The 17485-nt window shown below is 40.3% G+C and overlaps 1 long non-coding RNA gene across 1 annotated transcript; it reads left to right on the top strand.

Annotated features, from left to right (window-relative positions):
* Positions 1-6343: 6343 nt before the first annotated feature.
* Positions 6344-17485, top strand: LOC136849746 (uncharacterized). Its single transcript, XR_010856402.1, has 3 exons — positions 6344-6466; positions 16829-17115; positions 17376-17485. It is a non-coding gene; the product is annotated as an uncharacterized lncRNA (long non-coding RNA).

The raw sequence follows: 17485 nt of genomic DNA, 5'->3' as shown, positions 1-17485 counted from the left end.
TTGGGCCGTGGTTAAAGCTTCATGGGCTGCGGCTCATACAGCAATATACCGAGACCACCGAAAGATTGATCTATTTTTCGTGGCCTTGATTATACGCTGTAGCGACTGTACAGAAAACCCGACTGCGCCGAAAAAACTTCTGCGCATTTAAAATTTTTTTACATGGCATTACAGGATGGCTGGAGAGAGAGAGAGAGAGAGAGAGAGAGAGAGAGAGAGAGAGAGAGAGAGTATATATTTCAAGACAACTGTAAGAAGAGAGAGAGAGAGAGAGAGAGAGGGGAGAGAGAGAGAGAGAGAGAGAGAGCATATGACATTTCTAATTACGAGACAACAACTGCTGAGAGAGAGAGAGAGAGAGAGAGAGAGAGAGAGAGAGAGAGAGAGAGAGAGAGAGAGAGAAGCATATGACATTTCTTAATCACGAGACAACAACTGCTGAGAGAGAGAGAGAGAGAGAGAGAGAGAGAGAGAGAGAGAGAGAGAGAGAGAGAGAGAGAGAGGCGCATTGTTCATGAATATACAATGGAATAAGGAGAAACAGACGAAACAAATCCTAGCAACAAACACTCTACCTGGGTCTCCACGCTGATACAACCAACACGTTTTAAATCAAACAGATGAAGTTCGCAATTTTATTGTTCTCTGCATAAACAATCAACATACAACTAAAAAATGTGGGCAAGAGTCCAAGTGGGTGTGCTTTGCGGTTTAATCGAGTGTAATTATTTTATGAAAGGAATTAATAATATACAAGCATTTTTATTTGGAAATATTTTTTGGGTGTTCATTGTTTCTTAATTTTCTAAGTTTGAACTGAAATAGTACGATTAGCATGAGATGATGTCGTTAATATGTATCATTTGACTGAGACATACAGGATGTAAGGTGTGGGTATATCCTGGTCTAATTATAAGGTAGGCTTTAGAATTTAATTGTGTAAAAACAACATATGCGTAATGTTGAAGGCAATATGAGTATACCCGCGAAAAAATGAGTAAAGTATTCAATCTTCTTCTTCTTAGCTTAATCGTTAGTCGGGACCGCTGTTTTCAATAAGCCTTTTCCAGGTGTTTCTAACACTCATTGAAAGGTTTATTACATAATTTTTGTTTGACGTATGCATACCCTTCCTAACTCAAAAGCTCCATACGCATCTTGGGTTTTGAAGACATATATTTAAATCTACAGTAGTCAGGAATTACGGCTCATGACGTACCGCAGGAGGCTTCGTGAGTTGTAAACAAGACCTTGAAAGACACACCTGCGGCGGCAGTGACGCTGACGGCGGTAATAATACCATCCATACCAGTCATGGCGTTCTAGAGTCAGTCAAGGCGCCGAGGAGAAGCAGCGCCACAGGCGGAGGGCACGTGAACTGACACAAATAAGGAGGGATACAACCGATCTCGCTCTTGTTCAGTAGTCGTGAGACAGAGATCGGTAGTTTTGTATTCGTTCGGCAAAGAGAACCATGTTTAAGCGGAGGGTGACGAAGGAAGACTTACTCTGTGAGGGTCATGTCCCCTTGACTGTAAAAGGAGAAACTCGTGGAATAAACGAGTCTTGTACTTCAACTTTACTAAAGAGCACTGACACTAAGGACATATTCTATGTAAATAATAGGGAGAGCATGATGATAAGTTCAGTTTATTAATATTCAACGAATGCTTCGAGGTTGTTCTCTCAAAGCTATTAAGAGAAAAAGAAAACAAAACAATAAAAAAAATCTGTCTTTTTGTAATGTGGACTTCAGATTTTCAGACTCTGTGGCTTTTTGTACAACCGTCTGCTACCAGACCACCAAAATGTAGCCAGTTTATCGTGACAACTTACAAATAGAAAGGCCCCAGGAACTTCCAGGCTTCCTGAGACACGCCTCTGGTGACTAATGGTTTTGGAGCACATGTCACTGCCAATGCATAATTTTCGTCGGTACACACGACAACTTAAAATCAAGCAGAACATTAGGGTGCGGCCATACTGTAAGAAATCATGTCATATAAACACATCGGCAGCTTATTGCATACACATCACAGACATGTTGAATACAAGTCAACGACTTATTGGCATTCCTAAAAAGTGCTTAATACGGCTATCCAGTATGAGCTGAAGATTCGTTATTCACTTGAAGTCGTTGACTTATTTTTAACTTATTTGTGACATGTAAGCGACAAGTTGTCGACATGTGTTTATGACATGTTTACTGAGGTGTATACACACCCTTTGAATTTTAAATTAATTGGAGAGGAGGCAGATCTTCGCGCCAGGAATCTTCAGGATTTAGTTAAACTTTGTAGCGAACTGACAGGTCCTCAGGATTTTAGAACTTTAGAACCCTAAACTATGCTAAGAGACACGAAAGTTATTTGGGGCCGTAAAATTCAAGAACTAAGAACTTAAAGGAGAGAAATTCAAGTCCCCATGTCCGCAGGACATAAGTATTATAGTGTCTGTCGGAAATATACAGATCCACAGTATTAGAAACTTAAGTAGCTTTATATTTTACAAGGTAAACATATAGATCTGTAACTCCGTAAAACGCAGGACTTTTAAAGCTTGTGCGGAGACATTTTGGAGGCCCATGCAACTGAGGAACCCCAAACCTTACGAAGAGACTGAAGAACTTAATTTTAAACTTGGAAAAACTTCATTTGCAGAAAACTTTACATATCCGAGAATCGATTTCTAAGCCACACCATCTAGTTGATAGCTAATAATGATTAAAAACTAGTTGATAATAAATAACTGAATAATATAGACAGCTAACAATTTTTTTAGTAACTTGAAGAAATAGACGAAATGGTCTCAAGACTGACTGTCACACACGTTTCTCTTGACAAAGACCGTAGGACCCCCTGGGGGCTAAAAAATTTTGTCTGCGTTGCTATAGGAACTGCATGTTGTTGTGCTAACATACTTAAAAACAAAAAACTACGTAAGAATGGTAGTTTTGTCTTTTAACAGCAAATCATCTTATTGACACGACAAGATTTAATTAACAGGAATCGAGAAGCATTGTTGGCTCTTGTCTCTAAGTATATGAATTGCAGGATGTGGAAAATGTCACAGACTTTCACCATTGTCAAAGAAGATCTAGTTTAGAAGCAGAAAGCCAGCCGAGAACAATCCCCGAAGTAAAATGGACTAAGCTAATGTGGCTATCTCATATATTTTATTTTCTTCCGTTATACATATACATATATATATATATATATATATATATATATATGTATAATATATATACATATATATATATATATATTTTATTTTCTTCCGTTATACATATATATAATATATATAGTTTATATATATACTATATATGTATAATATATATACATATATAATATGTGTCCGTGATGGGTGAGGGAAACCGAGATAAGTAATCCGAATCCCAGTTCATGACCTGAGAACTGATAGCCACTTGTATGCGTCTATATTTACTCCGGAGACAATTGAATACCCACAAGAGGCAGTCGTGCTTTAAAGAGAAGTCCCGTACCCACATAAGGCAGCAGTGGAGGATTGGCGAGCCCCAGGATACGCCTCCTTCATATCCTGCACGCTGACTTGCGTGCGTTCGTCGAGGTTTTCAGTCACTATCGTCAGACAAAGGCCAATATCACAGACAGAGGTCCGCGAGGGGAAGTCGTACTCCGCTTTCCTATTATACCGATGCCTCGTAAGGTCCGACGGACAAACAAACAAACAAATGACGCAAACAACAAACAGTGTAGACAAGAATTCGGAAGTTGAAATTCATAGTTTAAACACGTGGGCCGGGGGTGTTCGTGGCTACTTATATGCCACTGTATATTACATGTTATGAAGGGGGTTATTTCTTTTTTTGCCTATGACATTTAGCTGCCCATTAATTAAGTATTCTCTGTCCTTCACATATGCAAAAACAAATTCGCGCATACTCACAAAAGACGAAATAACGTTTAATATGAGGATACAAAAGACTGCCGTAAGAAACAAACATCAAGGTATAATACCAGCTTGCTTCTTCTCGAACGTTTACTCCACATTTTAGATTGATTGCACATTTTTACCTTTTGGAACATACCACGCCTAACCATGCAGCAAGTGTCAGTCGAACGGGCATCGACACCACAGTGAAACACGTCATTGTCACAAACACCTGAAGAGTAATGTTATTGTTATCGGTATCGGGAAATATTTTAATGTTGTTTTAACAAAATTATCACACACTTGTCGAATACAGTAGGTGACTGAGTGTGACGACTTTACAGTGAAATCGGTTCCCAAAATAAAAGGTTAAAGGCTCCGAAACGAAAAAAATAAAAGAAAATATTTTCCAAAAGGAAATATACATTTCATTATTATACAATAATACGTATGCAATTTATCGCTCTAAAATGGGGATTCTGAAGGTTTGCTGGAATACAAAACGAATCTTGGCAGTCCTGTGCTTGTGAGGGTAATTACAACGAGAGAAAATTGGAAATGAATTATAAAATTTAGGCCAAAGGCCAAGTGGTGGGACCTAGGAGGTCATTCAAAGCTGAAAATAATGTTGTAACAATTGTTAGGAGACGGTGGAAAGTAAGGTAGAAGAAAGAGAATATAAACCGAAATAAAGTAAAAGGAATGAAAGGGGTTGGAGCTAGGGGCCTAAGGGACGCTGCAAAGAACCTTAAGTAATGCCTACAGTGCACCGCGTGAGGTACACTGACAGTATTTCCCATCTGCGGCGTTACACAACGAGAGAAAAGTATAGGGAGGAGCTTGCACTATTTATTCATAAAGGTTAGGCTTCACTTTATAAAAACATGTTTGGCAGGCGAGGAAAACTTCAGTAAAAGAATGAGGGAATATTATTTAGGCATTTTGGAAATCTAAGAAAGGTTACCTGTGCTTCACCTGGGAGTGGTTGTGTTGCATTGCAAGAGACTAGGAATTTCTTTGTTGCAATGAATCGACAGATAATTTTTCTGTAGCATGCAATCCAAAGGCTATTTTATGAATAACAAGTGAATAAGATACACGTGAATGCGCATGATATAAAATTTCAAAGTGACTGATAGTTTTATAACGTCTTTTCTTCTGCAATAAATTAATATTTTTTCTATTATTATTATAGAGGAGATAAGGTGAAGAAATTCGAAACAAATATTTTTCCGTGGTGTAAAATTATCGAACAATCGTCATTTTTTGCGAGAGGTCTCATTCAATTCTGTTTCGGATTGCCTAGTTTGAGAGAGAGAGAGAGAGAGAGAGAGAGAGAGAGAGAGAGAGAGAGAGAGAGAGAGAGAGAGAGAGCTAGCTAGCTTACCTCCATGGAAGAAGCATATGATATTCCCTTATAATGAAACAACAAATAGAGAGAGAGAGAGAGAGAGAGAGAGAGAGAGAGAGAGAGAGAGAGAGAGAGAGAGAGAGAGATGAGCTGAAGAATCCGAAACACACATGTTCTAGTGACGTCAAATATCGAACATTCGTCATCGCTTATCAGAAGTCTCATTTAAATCTGTTTTCGGATTGCCTAGTTTGAGAGAGAGAGAGAGAGAGAGAGAGAGAGAGAGAGAGAGAGAGAGAGAGAGAGCTGCAAAGGCAGGTTGAAAGAGGTCACAGAGGGAGAAGGCAGCCTCCGAGTTGAATCACCACCACCATATAAGTCAGCCATCAGCCATGAGATCCGGGAGCGGGCCGCGGGACCGAATATATTTTAGCTGAACGGCCACGGGAGGCGAATGAAATCTGATCCTTCTGGTGTCTAGGATTTCTCTCGGAACTCTTTTGCTCCAGTCTGCAAAGAAATCAGGCTTATATAAACTGAGGTAGTTTTACACGTTTAAATATCTGACAGTTTGTATGACTGGATTCTAATATAGTTCCAATGCTGTCATAGCAAATGAACAATTTTTAAATAAATTGTTTTTATTTTACAGTTCAAGGTATTTTTGCACGGTTATATTGGTTAAATTTAGTATATTTATAGTAATAGTACCAAATAGGTTTTAAATAAAATATAATAATTTCATAGGTGGAGATGCCTTTGAAAGTCTTTCCATATATCTATAAACACACACTATATATATATGTGTGTGTGTATTTAACTTAATCTGAATATAATTATGAAAACAATAATTTTTTGTTGTGCAATTGTAATGTTGCTATAGTTCTGTTGCATTTCTTACAACGGCAAAATGATTTATGATTGCTGAATTATCACTATTAGTCAAACAAGTTCAAATCGCAGCATGTGATAGTGTTACCACAGGTCATATACATAAGACAAAACAAGACTGCACTTTTATCTGAGATAAAAAGAGAAATTCCGTGAAAGACTGATAGCCAAAGGGAAACTGGCAGGTGTGCCGATGTATAAAAGACCGAGAGGGTACAGTAATGCTTTTACTTCTGTTCCTCTGTTGTTAGTTCTTCGGAGGAGCCAAAGCTTCTCGTTTCTTATCTTCACGGGAAATTATCCGTAATGTTGGTAAGTATTTTGTGACTCATTGCAAGCAAATACAGCCATATCAATGCGCTAAAACATGGAACTGGCGACACATAGTTGCACACATGCATGTAGCTATTGGCCGGAGTTCAATTCCCGCCGCCGGCTGATGAAGAGTTAGAGGAATTTATTTCTGGTGATAGAAATTCATTTCTCGCTATAATGTGGTTCGGATTCCACAATAAGCTGTAGGTCCCGTTGCTAAGTAATCAATTGGTTCTTAGCCACGTAAAATAAGTCTAATCCTTCGGGTCAGCCCTAGGAGAGCTGTTAATCAGCTCAGTGGTCTGGTAAAACTAAGGTATACTTTATTGGTACACGCACACACACATACACACACACATATACAGTATATATATATATATATATATATATATATATATATATATATATATATATATATATATGTGTGTATATGTGTGTATGTATATATATATATGTGTGTGTGTGTGTGTGTGTGTGTAAAGTAACTGTACATCGCTGTAAACATGGCAGCGGTTCGAATCCCAATAGTGACGAAGCACTTATCAATCATAATTCCCCTTGGGTGTAAGTTATTTCGAGGTATGGTGAACTGAATATTATACTATATTTAGGGCTTGATATTTGTAAATATGAAAATTGTCGGGATGTATATAACAAAATTAGAAATTACACATATATATACATATACATATATATATATATATATATATATATATATATATATATATATATATATATATATATATATATCTATATATATATATATATATATTATATATATAATATGTATATATGTACATATATCTTTCAGTTAATTTAAATATAATTGTACAAGCAGTTATTTTTGTCTGCCACATTTGTACTGTTGCTCTCTTCTTTCCGTCACAAGTATTTTCAAGGTGGTGTCTAATGACCTTGAAATTCATAGAAACAATGCTGTATATATTGTTGAATCGGCAAGATGTCGGTAACATAACATTTCTTTTTCAACAGAATTTCTGTTTATTAAGCTAGCAATTAATTCATGTCGTCTTTCCTAAACCCAATTGATTTGTGCTTTTCTTATTTCTTTTATATATTAAAGACTTTATCTGGGCAGCTTTATTTTCAGTACCTGTCCCATTTTTCATACGGTTAAAAGATCAGAAGGTAAACAGATACACGATAAAAGAAATAATATAAACTGTAACGATAAAATATGAAATTGAGATGTAAACGAGAGGAAAATTCAAACATTTTATTAGTCGCCTTTGAGTGTCCTTCCTACAGGTGAAAATTCCCAATTAATTTTATATGACCAACCAACAGACACGACTGATTCTTCGAGGTAAGAGACACCAAAGCATGAGTTGGAAAAATACTTTTCTTTTGACATTCTTATCTTCTTCCTCTCGATTTTTCCCAAGGTAACGTACAACCGATTTCCCTCTCTCCCTGCGCTGGGTTACTTTGGCACTGTACTATAGGTGCCAAAAATAAATTACCATGTACAATTGGCGAGTACTAATTGCCAAGTGAGAAGTGCCCCGCGATTACATACTGGGCATTAAATTCCAAGTGTCGAGTGTGTAGCACAGGTGAATCTGCTGTTTGTGCGACTAAAAATTTACCTCAAGTACGAAATATTTCCTTCTCGCAAAAACAATACTTCATAAGAAATACTGCCTGAATTTTGATGGAATTGCACAAACAACTTCCCTATAATCTCGGTACTGGACATTACGAAAAAAAAAAAAAATGGGTATGTGGAAATTCTTTGAATTGTAACTTATGACACGTGAAGCTTTTGCTGATGTCTAGAACAAATTTTACTTGGAAAATTGGATATTTGAATAAGTTTATATAAAGAAAGTCAAGTACCCGCATATCGCGCATACATATGTATCCATTGTAACACAAGTTTGTATAGATATACAGTATATATTGACATGGTTCTAAGCTGAAGGTTACAGTAACTTACCTTGGACAGGTGAAATCTGACTCGAATAATGGGTTCAGGTAAAACGATATGTAAAGATTGAAGGCAGTTATTAGGTAAACACTTAGGTTTCACTTAATTAATTATATTTACATTAGAAAAAACACACATCAGAAGAATGGAAGTGTAAATAAAGACAGGTAAACAGAGTCCTGTCATATAATAAGGTTAATAAACAAATGGTTAATTCTGTGAAGAAACTCAAAGGGGGCCTGCTTCAAAGGGCACCGCAGGGGAGAGGAACAGTGGTTATGCCACTGCACACACAAGATGATAACAGATACACAGCAGGTTAACTCCTATCTGCAATCGAGAACACGTGGTTACTTAGCTGCAGTAAGGCGCCTTGATCAAGGAATTGAGAAGTTGCACAGAAGGGGCTTGGAAAGGACTCGATTCCGAGAACTCTGGTTTTAAACAATTACTTTACACTTCACTTCCCTGGTTCATAAATTAATACAACACAAAATAAGGCATTACAGGTCTTATTGTAGGTATATCGCACTATGAAAAGGAAGTGGAAAATAGAAAACGATTGACAGGGACGTAACTGACGTAAGAACCTTGACTTTGGTACATTACCTTCGTCGGGAGACAGATTCCTTGTCTTCGGGGTGTGCCAGTGATGGAGGGTAGTGTTAAAGGGATTCATTGCAAAAGTAACTTAAGCTCTGGACAGCCATGTGGGACAGCAAGGGGCAGCTCCAGGGAGCAGGGGAGGACGGAAGTGTCCTGGATAAATTTCCATCTTCTAAGCATCTATGGTCTTCTAAGAATGATGTGCCTGTGTGGTGCCCTTTTATAGCATTGGGGGATTAAAATCCTGCTCCTTGTAGATGGCGCTGTATGGCGGTAAGACCACGTTTTCTATAAGGGTCTCGTACATGGGGCTTGGGGGCATCTGGTCCAGGTGTTCAAGATGGCGCCAGTCACATGGGTCAGTTGCTAAGTGCAGGAGTTGCTTTCTCCTTTGACAGCACCTGAAATTTTGGACAGTCACTTGGACAAGGAAAAGGGATTAAGAGCTCACCCAAAAGGGTACTGGTGAGAGGAGTCAATAGAGGCGAATTTTACCCACAGTTAACCTCCTGTACGGTTGAAATTAAAACAATGAACATTATTTCAATAGATTGTAAAATGTTCTAATATTGTATCTTACTTTACTTCTTGGAGGATGAGATAAAAAGGAGGTTTTACTCATTACAATATATATATATATATATATATATATATATATATATATATATATATATATATATATATATATATATATATATATAAAATACAGATGCAAACACAAACAAACACACACACATATATATGTTATTATAATTATTATTATTATTATAAATATTCGCTGTTCCAGTCTCTCCAAGCTGGTAACTTAGTGCCCAGTTTCCTTTGAAGCTGGGGCAGGAAAAATGGGGGTTACAGCAGTACAATGTAGGAGATGTTTGTGAGAAGGAAGCAAGACTAAGGAATAAGTGATTAATCATGGGATTTAGAAGGCATGCTAGATTGCTCTTTAAATATTCTGACCCCATGATCTGTCTCCCCTGTGAATCTTTCTTGCTGGCGTTAATTGCTTTTCCAGACCATCTGGGATGTCGCCCCCGCCTTATGGAGTCCAGCCTGCGAGACAGAAGGTTGTCTCCCCACACCTGCTCTTCGGTGCATTGCTCTTTGTTTGCTGCTCGACCAAGTGTTCGTAATTGTTAAGGACAAGCAGACTGGATTGTCCTCACTGCACAGATGTTACTGGCAGGTCTAAATTTAGCAGTTAACACCAGTGTCTGTTTCTTTTACTAGAATCTCTCATTTTTCTCTTTTCAAATTTCCCTTCTCCCAAGTACACACTCCCTTTGTTTGCAAACCTAGCATGTACATTTTCCCTTCATGACTTAAAGTCCAGCTCTGAATTTGTTTTGCTCTGTGATATAATTTAAAGCATTCCTCATCGTGTTAAATTCGCTCTAATTAAATCTACAGTAATACATCCCTTCATAGTGATCAAGTATTGTAAATGAGAGAATCTTTTGTGTATATGAATGCTTATCTGGGAATCTTTTCCAGATACTGGTTATCTTGCCCCTTGGGTTCAGCAACCTGGAACCTTGTGACCGATTGCCTTAGAAGGTTTCACCTTAGTCTTGCCACCTGCAAGATATCCTCTGAAATTGATAGTCATCATAACCAAAGAGCCACAGGTTACGGCTCTGCCACACGTTATCATTGCATAATTATCATTTCATTGTGGAAATCGGCTACTGAATTGTTGTTATAAGACTCCTGTTGCTCTCTTTGCTTGGCTGTATCCTAGCCAGATTTATTCTATTTCATTTTTAAATATAATTGTTGTGGCACATTAAGTGTGCAATTAATTGCTGGATTGCAAGACAGCCAAGATTAATTCAATCTGTTTGAAGTGTATAGAATAAAGTAATTTAATGTAATCACTGGTTTCCAGGTGACCTTCCTTTTTCTTTTGTTTTGGATGTAATTACAAGGTAAGTCCATCATTCATTACACCTTTTGCTTACGTACTGGGCGCTGGGTCTGGCCACTAAGGAAGACTTCAATTAAAATTCAATATCTAATCTTCCCAACCCGGCCCAGCACGTGGTAACATATATAAATATATATAAATAAGATGGAATGGGGCTTGCAACCTCATCCTAAATTACTAGCAGAAAAGAGGGAAGTAAGCATCTTCAGGTACCATCTCCTCAGAGAAGGAATGGCAAACACACTTATATTTGTATAATTCCCCTTTACTTGAGTGAATGTTATTCCAAAGGTATAGTAAATTGGATATCAAACGCTATAAGAGACAAATTATATATATATATATATATATATATATATATATATATATATATATATATATATATTATTATAGAATTATGCCTTTCTGCCATCTTATAAAACACCTTATTCATGAATTCAGTAAATAAAGTAAAAGAAAGAGTATGGAGGTAGTTTTCCAGCCGAAGTGGACAGGAAACGCCTTCGGGATTTGTTCTCTCCCTGTCAAATTCCTCCCACTGTTTCCAACTCCTTAATGCCTTATTCTCCTTTCCTTCGTTTTCGACTCTAGTACTGGGCGGAAATTCCTCTGTTTCAGATTGTACCAGTGCAGACTACAATGAACTGGCTCACCAACCCAGTTCACATGACCCGAGAGAGGTTGGGCAATGCCCTGAGAAGGAAAGGGCAGGGAGACATTGGCAGAACGCGAAGGAGATAACATCTTCCTGGGAGCTGTGATAGCTCCAACCCTTGTGAGGAGGACTCCCTAGACTAAGATGACACATACCCCAATCACCTACTGCAATGGAAGAATCCCACTAAGGGCCAGTTGGAAGTCAACCTTGCTTTCTGGCTATGAGAGCATGTAATAAGTCAAGCAGATGCATATCTGACAGGGGGGAGTTTCGCCCAGTCTATTTTCCGTAATTCTCTCGACTTCCCATCTTGAAGTTTTCCCTTCTTGTGAATCTCCTACATCTGGCATTTTAGTGATTTAACATCTACTTGCCTGATAAGTTACCTTTGCTGAGTTTAATTAGTGAATTTAAGTGCCTCCTCCAGCCTTAGACTTTGTCCATTTCATATGATAGGCCTATGCATGTTAATTTTAATACTCAACAGAGCCTCTCTGCATTTCAGGAGATGCTGTTACGTGTGTGATTGAATACTGCGCTCGCATTCCCCTGTTTCCAGTTTGCCACTACGCCACCTCTACTGTGGAGCCTATGTGCCCACATTCAACTCCATTGCCCCATTTTTAAATTAATTGTGTCAGTTTGGGATATTCTTCCCTTTTAGTTCAGCTTTCTGTACTTGACTCATTTTCCCCGTAATTTAGCCGTACTTGGTATATGTTTTCCCTGTACTTATTTGTAATTAATCATGTTTCCCTTGTAAATTAATTGTACTTAATTTTCTATCTGTTTTTTATGCGAACAAACCCCTAGAGTTGTATTATCTGGGTCTCACTGGCGACCTTCCACTTCACCTCCTTCTTGCTTTACAAGTAGGGAGCCACTCATTAGCAAGGCTAAATAGTACTGAATACTTTTATCATAACACTGGCGCGCCACTTGTAATAATGGCTGACCTTTGCCAGTATTAATCCCAATCTTGTATTGGTGATTTTGAAACGAACCGTAATGTAAATATCTCCATTGCAACTTGGAACAAGGAACGAAGCAGAGTAATTGTGTTCATAAATCTGATAAAAAATAGCAAAGGCTGATGATTTCTCATGAGTCAGTGCTAGAATCAGATTTGGTAATCACGCGTTTGGCTGACGACTGTGACTAGAGTTAAATAATGTATCAATGCAACAATTTTCCAGAGTGGCAAAATTGGAGTTTTTCACTAAAGCACGTGCTGTATGGTTGCTTTATGTTTTACAAAATGGTTAGTGTTCATGCATGCATATAAGAGAAATTTAGGGCTGCATTTTTGAAGCCCCCAACCGCCGTCCATCCGCCAGCCTCAGCCACAATTCCGGGCTTCTCTTTTGTGTTTTCAGCTTCCATCTTCAAGTGCCAGTGAACTTCCAGCGGCTACCCAACAGCTGTCCATCAGCCGGCCGCAGCCACAGTTCAGGGCTTCTCTTTTGTGTTCCATTCTTCCATCTTCCAGGGCCAGTGAACTTCCCATGGCACCCAAGCTACTGTCCATCCACCGGCCTCGGCCACAGTTCCAGGCTTCTCTTGCGTTTCCTGCCTCCATCTTCCAGGGCCAGTGAACTTCCAGCGGCCCCCCAACTGCTGTCCATCCGCTGGCCTCGGTCACAGTTCTGGGCTTCTCTTTTGTGTTACCAGCTTCCATCTTCAGGGGCCAGTGAACTTCCAGCAGTTCCCCAACTGCTGTCCATCCACCGGCCTCGGACAGTTCTGGGCTTCTCTTTTGAGTTCCCTGCTTCCATCTTGCAGGGCCAGTGAACTTCCAGCGGACCTCCTCCAACCGTTGTCCATCTGCCAGCCTCAGCCACAGTTCTGGGTTTCTCTTTTGCATTTCCAGCTTACATCTTCCAGGGCCAATGAACTTCCAGGGGGTCCCCCCACCGCTGTCCATCCGCCGGCCTCGACCACAGTTCTGGGGTTCTCTTTTGTGTTTCCAGCTTCCATCTTCCAGGGCCAGTGAACTTCCAGCGGCCCAATAGCTGTCCATCCACCAGCCTGGGCCACAGTTCTTGGCTTTTCTTTTGTGTTTCCAGCTTCCATCTTCCAGGGCCAGTGAACTTCCAGCAGACCCCAACTGCTGTCCATCCACTGGCCTCTACAACAGTTCCGGGCTTCTCTTTTGTGTTTCCAGCTTCTATCTTCCAGGGCCAGTGAACTTCCAGCGGCGCCCCCCGACTGCTGTCCATCCTCCAGCCTCGGCCAGTTCTGGGCTTCTCTTTTTTGTTTCCAGCTTCCATCTTACAGGGCCAGTGAACTTTCAGCAGCCCCACAACCGCTGTCCATCCGCCGACCTCAGCCACAGTTCTGGGCTTCTCTTTTTTGTTTACAGCATCCCTCTTCCTGGGCCAGTGAATTTTCAGCAGCCCCCCAACCGTTGTCCATCTGCTGGCCTCAGGCAGAGTTCTGGGCTTCTCGTTTTTTTGTTTCCAGCTTCCATCTTCCAGGGCCAGTGAACTTCCAACAGCCCCAAACCGCTGTCCATCCTCCGGCCTCAAAAAACACAGTTCTGGGCTTCTCTTTTTTGTTTCCAGCTTCCATCTTCCAGGGCCAGTGAACTTTCAGTGGCCCCCAAACCGCTGTCCATCTGCTGGCCTCGGCCACAGCTCCGGGCTTCTCTTTTTTTGTTTCCAGCTTCCATTTTCCAGGGCCAGTGAACTTTCAGCGGACCCCCAACTGCTGTCCACCATCCGCCAGCCTTGGCCACAGTTCTGAGATTCTCTTTTTTTTTTCCAGCTTCCATCTTCCAGGACCAGTGAACTTTCAGCGGCCCCCCAACCACTGTTCATCCGCCGGCCTCGGCCACAGTTTCGAGCTTCTCTTTTTTGTTTCCAGCTTCCATCTTCAAGGGCCAGTGAACTTTCAGCGGCCGCCAAACCGCTGTCCATCCTACTAAAAAACAAGCTTCACAACAACCAAAGACAACAGTAACATCGCTGGGAATAATGATAATAATTACAGCAGAACTACTACTGTGTTCATTCTGAACACACGAATCTGCAATGGGACACAAATTCTCAAAGGAGCTTTGGGTAAAAGAAGCTTAAAATCATGAATCAGCCTCATTTTCACATGGGAGGAAACTCTTCCTCCTCCTCCTCCTCCTTCTTCTTCTTCTTCTTCTTCCCTTAGATCTTAGCATTTTTCAGAGCATTTCAGCCACTTGCTCTCCTGGGGGTTTATAAGAAGAGCGGCCGGTGTTGATTCTCCACTCGCTTAGGATGAAGTGTGTTACTTTGTTTTAGCTATTAAGTGGTTTCCCTCTGGTTGACGAAATCAGAGTCGGTATTCCAGACACAGTCTCTCTCTCTCGCTCTCTCTTTGTGTGTGTGTGAATGTTCCGTTGGCAAACTAATCAACTAATCATTATAACTTTATTTCAGTTATATTCATCGTTGTTATGTGTCGAATGATATATTCGCCGAAATATTCACATTTGGATGTGTGCTATGATAGTATGAGAAAGAGTGAGCAGAAGCTAGAATGGTGAATGACTGGATAGTATGAGAAAGAGTGAGCAGAAGCTAAAATGGTAAATGACTGGATAGTATGAGAAAGAATGAGCAGAAGCTAGAATGGTGAATAACTGAATAGTATGAGAAAGAATGAGCAGAAACTATAATCGTGAATGACTGAATAGTATGATTAAGAATGAGCAGAAACTAGAACCGTGAATGACTGAATAGTATGATTAAGAATGAGCAGAAACTAGAATTGTGAATGACTGAATAGTATGAGAAAGAATGAGTAGAAGCTAGAATCGTGAATGACTGAATAGTATGATTAAGAAGAGCAGAAACTAGAATCGTGAGTGCCTGAGCCTGCCTTCGAGTCAGTGCCAGAGCATGCTGCCGATCTCTCTTCAGGAGGTCCCAGTCTGGCCCCCCTCTCGATCTACCGACCTGGCCCTGCTACCAGTGTCCAGCTGAAAGCCAGCCTGAAGCTCAGTAGGGTCTTTTCTGGATTCCCCTAACTGCAGTGGAAGCTCAGCCCCTGGCTGCACCTTGCAACCCATGCCTGAGCTGGTCCTTGCAACCTGTCAACTCCTTGCACCTACAGCCACCTCTTCTTCACCACCGTCCCCTGGAGACAAGATTCTGGTGGACAACGCTCTTCGAGAATTCCTATTTAAGCTGGTCACCAATATGGAGGCCATGCCACAAAAGCTAGCAGAACTAGTTGGTACCTCTGCTGTCCAACTTATTGCAGCAGCCAAGGCAGTCGCCAACTCAGTGCCTGTTTCTCCAGTTGACGTAACACCCACAATCACTCCAGGTCTAGTTCCGGAGGGTAGTTTTATTGCGGGCCCAAACCTGGCCCAAGGGTTTTCTCAGACTCCTTTGGAGTCATGTACCCAGGCTCCAGCTAGGGGAACTCAGCCTAATGTTAGAAAGAAACCAAGGAGGAAGAGGGGTAGGGGGTGTAGAAGGTCCAGGTAGTTAATAGAGCCACTGAGCTCTCATGGCACTCATATCCTAATAGAGCAATTCTGGCACCTTGTCCAGAGAAGGATGCCTAGATTTTCTCCTAATCTGTAGCCTAACCAGGACTTGTATCTATGAAACATTTGATTTTGCAACTTTGTAATTAGCTAAGTCTGTTCTCTAGCACACAGCTGAGGACATGTCCTAGCTTCATTTTTATTTACCCTGCATGCTAATGTGTAATTTAAAATCTAATTTCTGTAGCCTGTCTATCACTGCAAAAGCAGGACCATTTTGAATTTAAAGCATGTTAGTTATTTTCTTCACCTGCTTAATTAGCTTTTTTGATGAATTGCTCTTACCTCTTCATGTGATTAATTTAAAGTATTAGAGGTGCCATTTATTTATGTAGAATTCATATTTAAATGCTGAGGCTTAAGGAGGGTACTTGTAAATTAAAGTGGCAGTGGCCCTCACTAGCAGACTTTCCATCATGTCAAGGACAGAACATCTGCTTAAAGGGGGAGCTTTTACAGAATTCAGGCCTTCTACCATCTTATTAAAAAAACCTTATTCATGAATTCAATAAATAGAGTAAAAGAAAGAGTATGGCAGTAGTTTTTCAGCCGAAGTGGACAGGAAATGCCTTCGGGCTCTGTTCTCCCCTTCTGTCAAATTCCTGCCATTGTTTGCCACTCCTTAATGCCCTATTCTCCTTTGCTTCTTTTTTGACTCTTGTACTGGGTGGAAATTCCTGTTTCAGATCGTACCAGTGCAGACTAGAATAAACTGGCTCACTAACCCAGTTCATGCGACCCGAGAGAGGTTGGGCGATGCCCTGAGAAGGAAAGGGCAAGGAGACATTGGCAGAATGCAAAGGAGATAACATCTTCCTGGGAGCTGTGATAGCTCCAACCCTTGTGAGGCAGGCTCCCTTAGCCTAAGATGACACGTGACCTGATCACCTACTGCAGTGGAAGAATCCCACTAAGGGCTAATTGGAAGTCAGCCTTGCTTTCTGGCTAAGAGAGCATATCATAAGTCAAGCAGGTATGTGTCTGACAGGAGGAGTTTCGCCCATTCTATTTTCTGTAATTCTCTCGACTTCCCATCTTGAAGTTTTCCCTTCTTGTGAATCTCCTACATCTGGCATTTTAGTGATTTAACGTCCCCTTGCATGATAAGTTACCTTTGCTGAGTTTAATTAGTGAATTTAAGTGCCTCCTCCAGCCTTAGACTTTGTCCATTTCATATGATAGGCCTATGCATGTTAATTTTAATACTCAGCAAAGCTCCTCTCTGCATTTCAGGAAACGCTGTTACGTGTGCAGCTGAATACTTTTATCGGAACACCAGCGAGTCACTTGTAACAATATGTATATAAATTATATGTACATACATACATATATATATTACATAT

The sequence above is a fragment of the Macrobrachium rosenbergii genome, chromosome 21 (genome assembly GCF_040412425.1).
Source record: "Macrobrachium rosenbergii isolate ZJJX-2024 chromosome 21, ASM4041242v1, whole genome shotgun sequence".
In the NCBI taxonomy this organism is placed as follows: Eukaryota; Metazoa; Arthropoda; class Malacostraca; order Decapoda; family Palaemonidae; genus Macrobrachium; species Macrobrachium rosenbergii.
The sequence above is the reverse complement of the archived record's forward strand: the minus strand, read 5'-3'. Positions and strand labels throughout refer to the sequence as shown.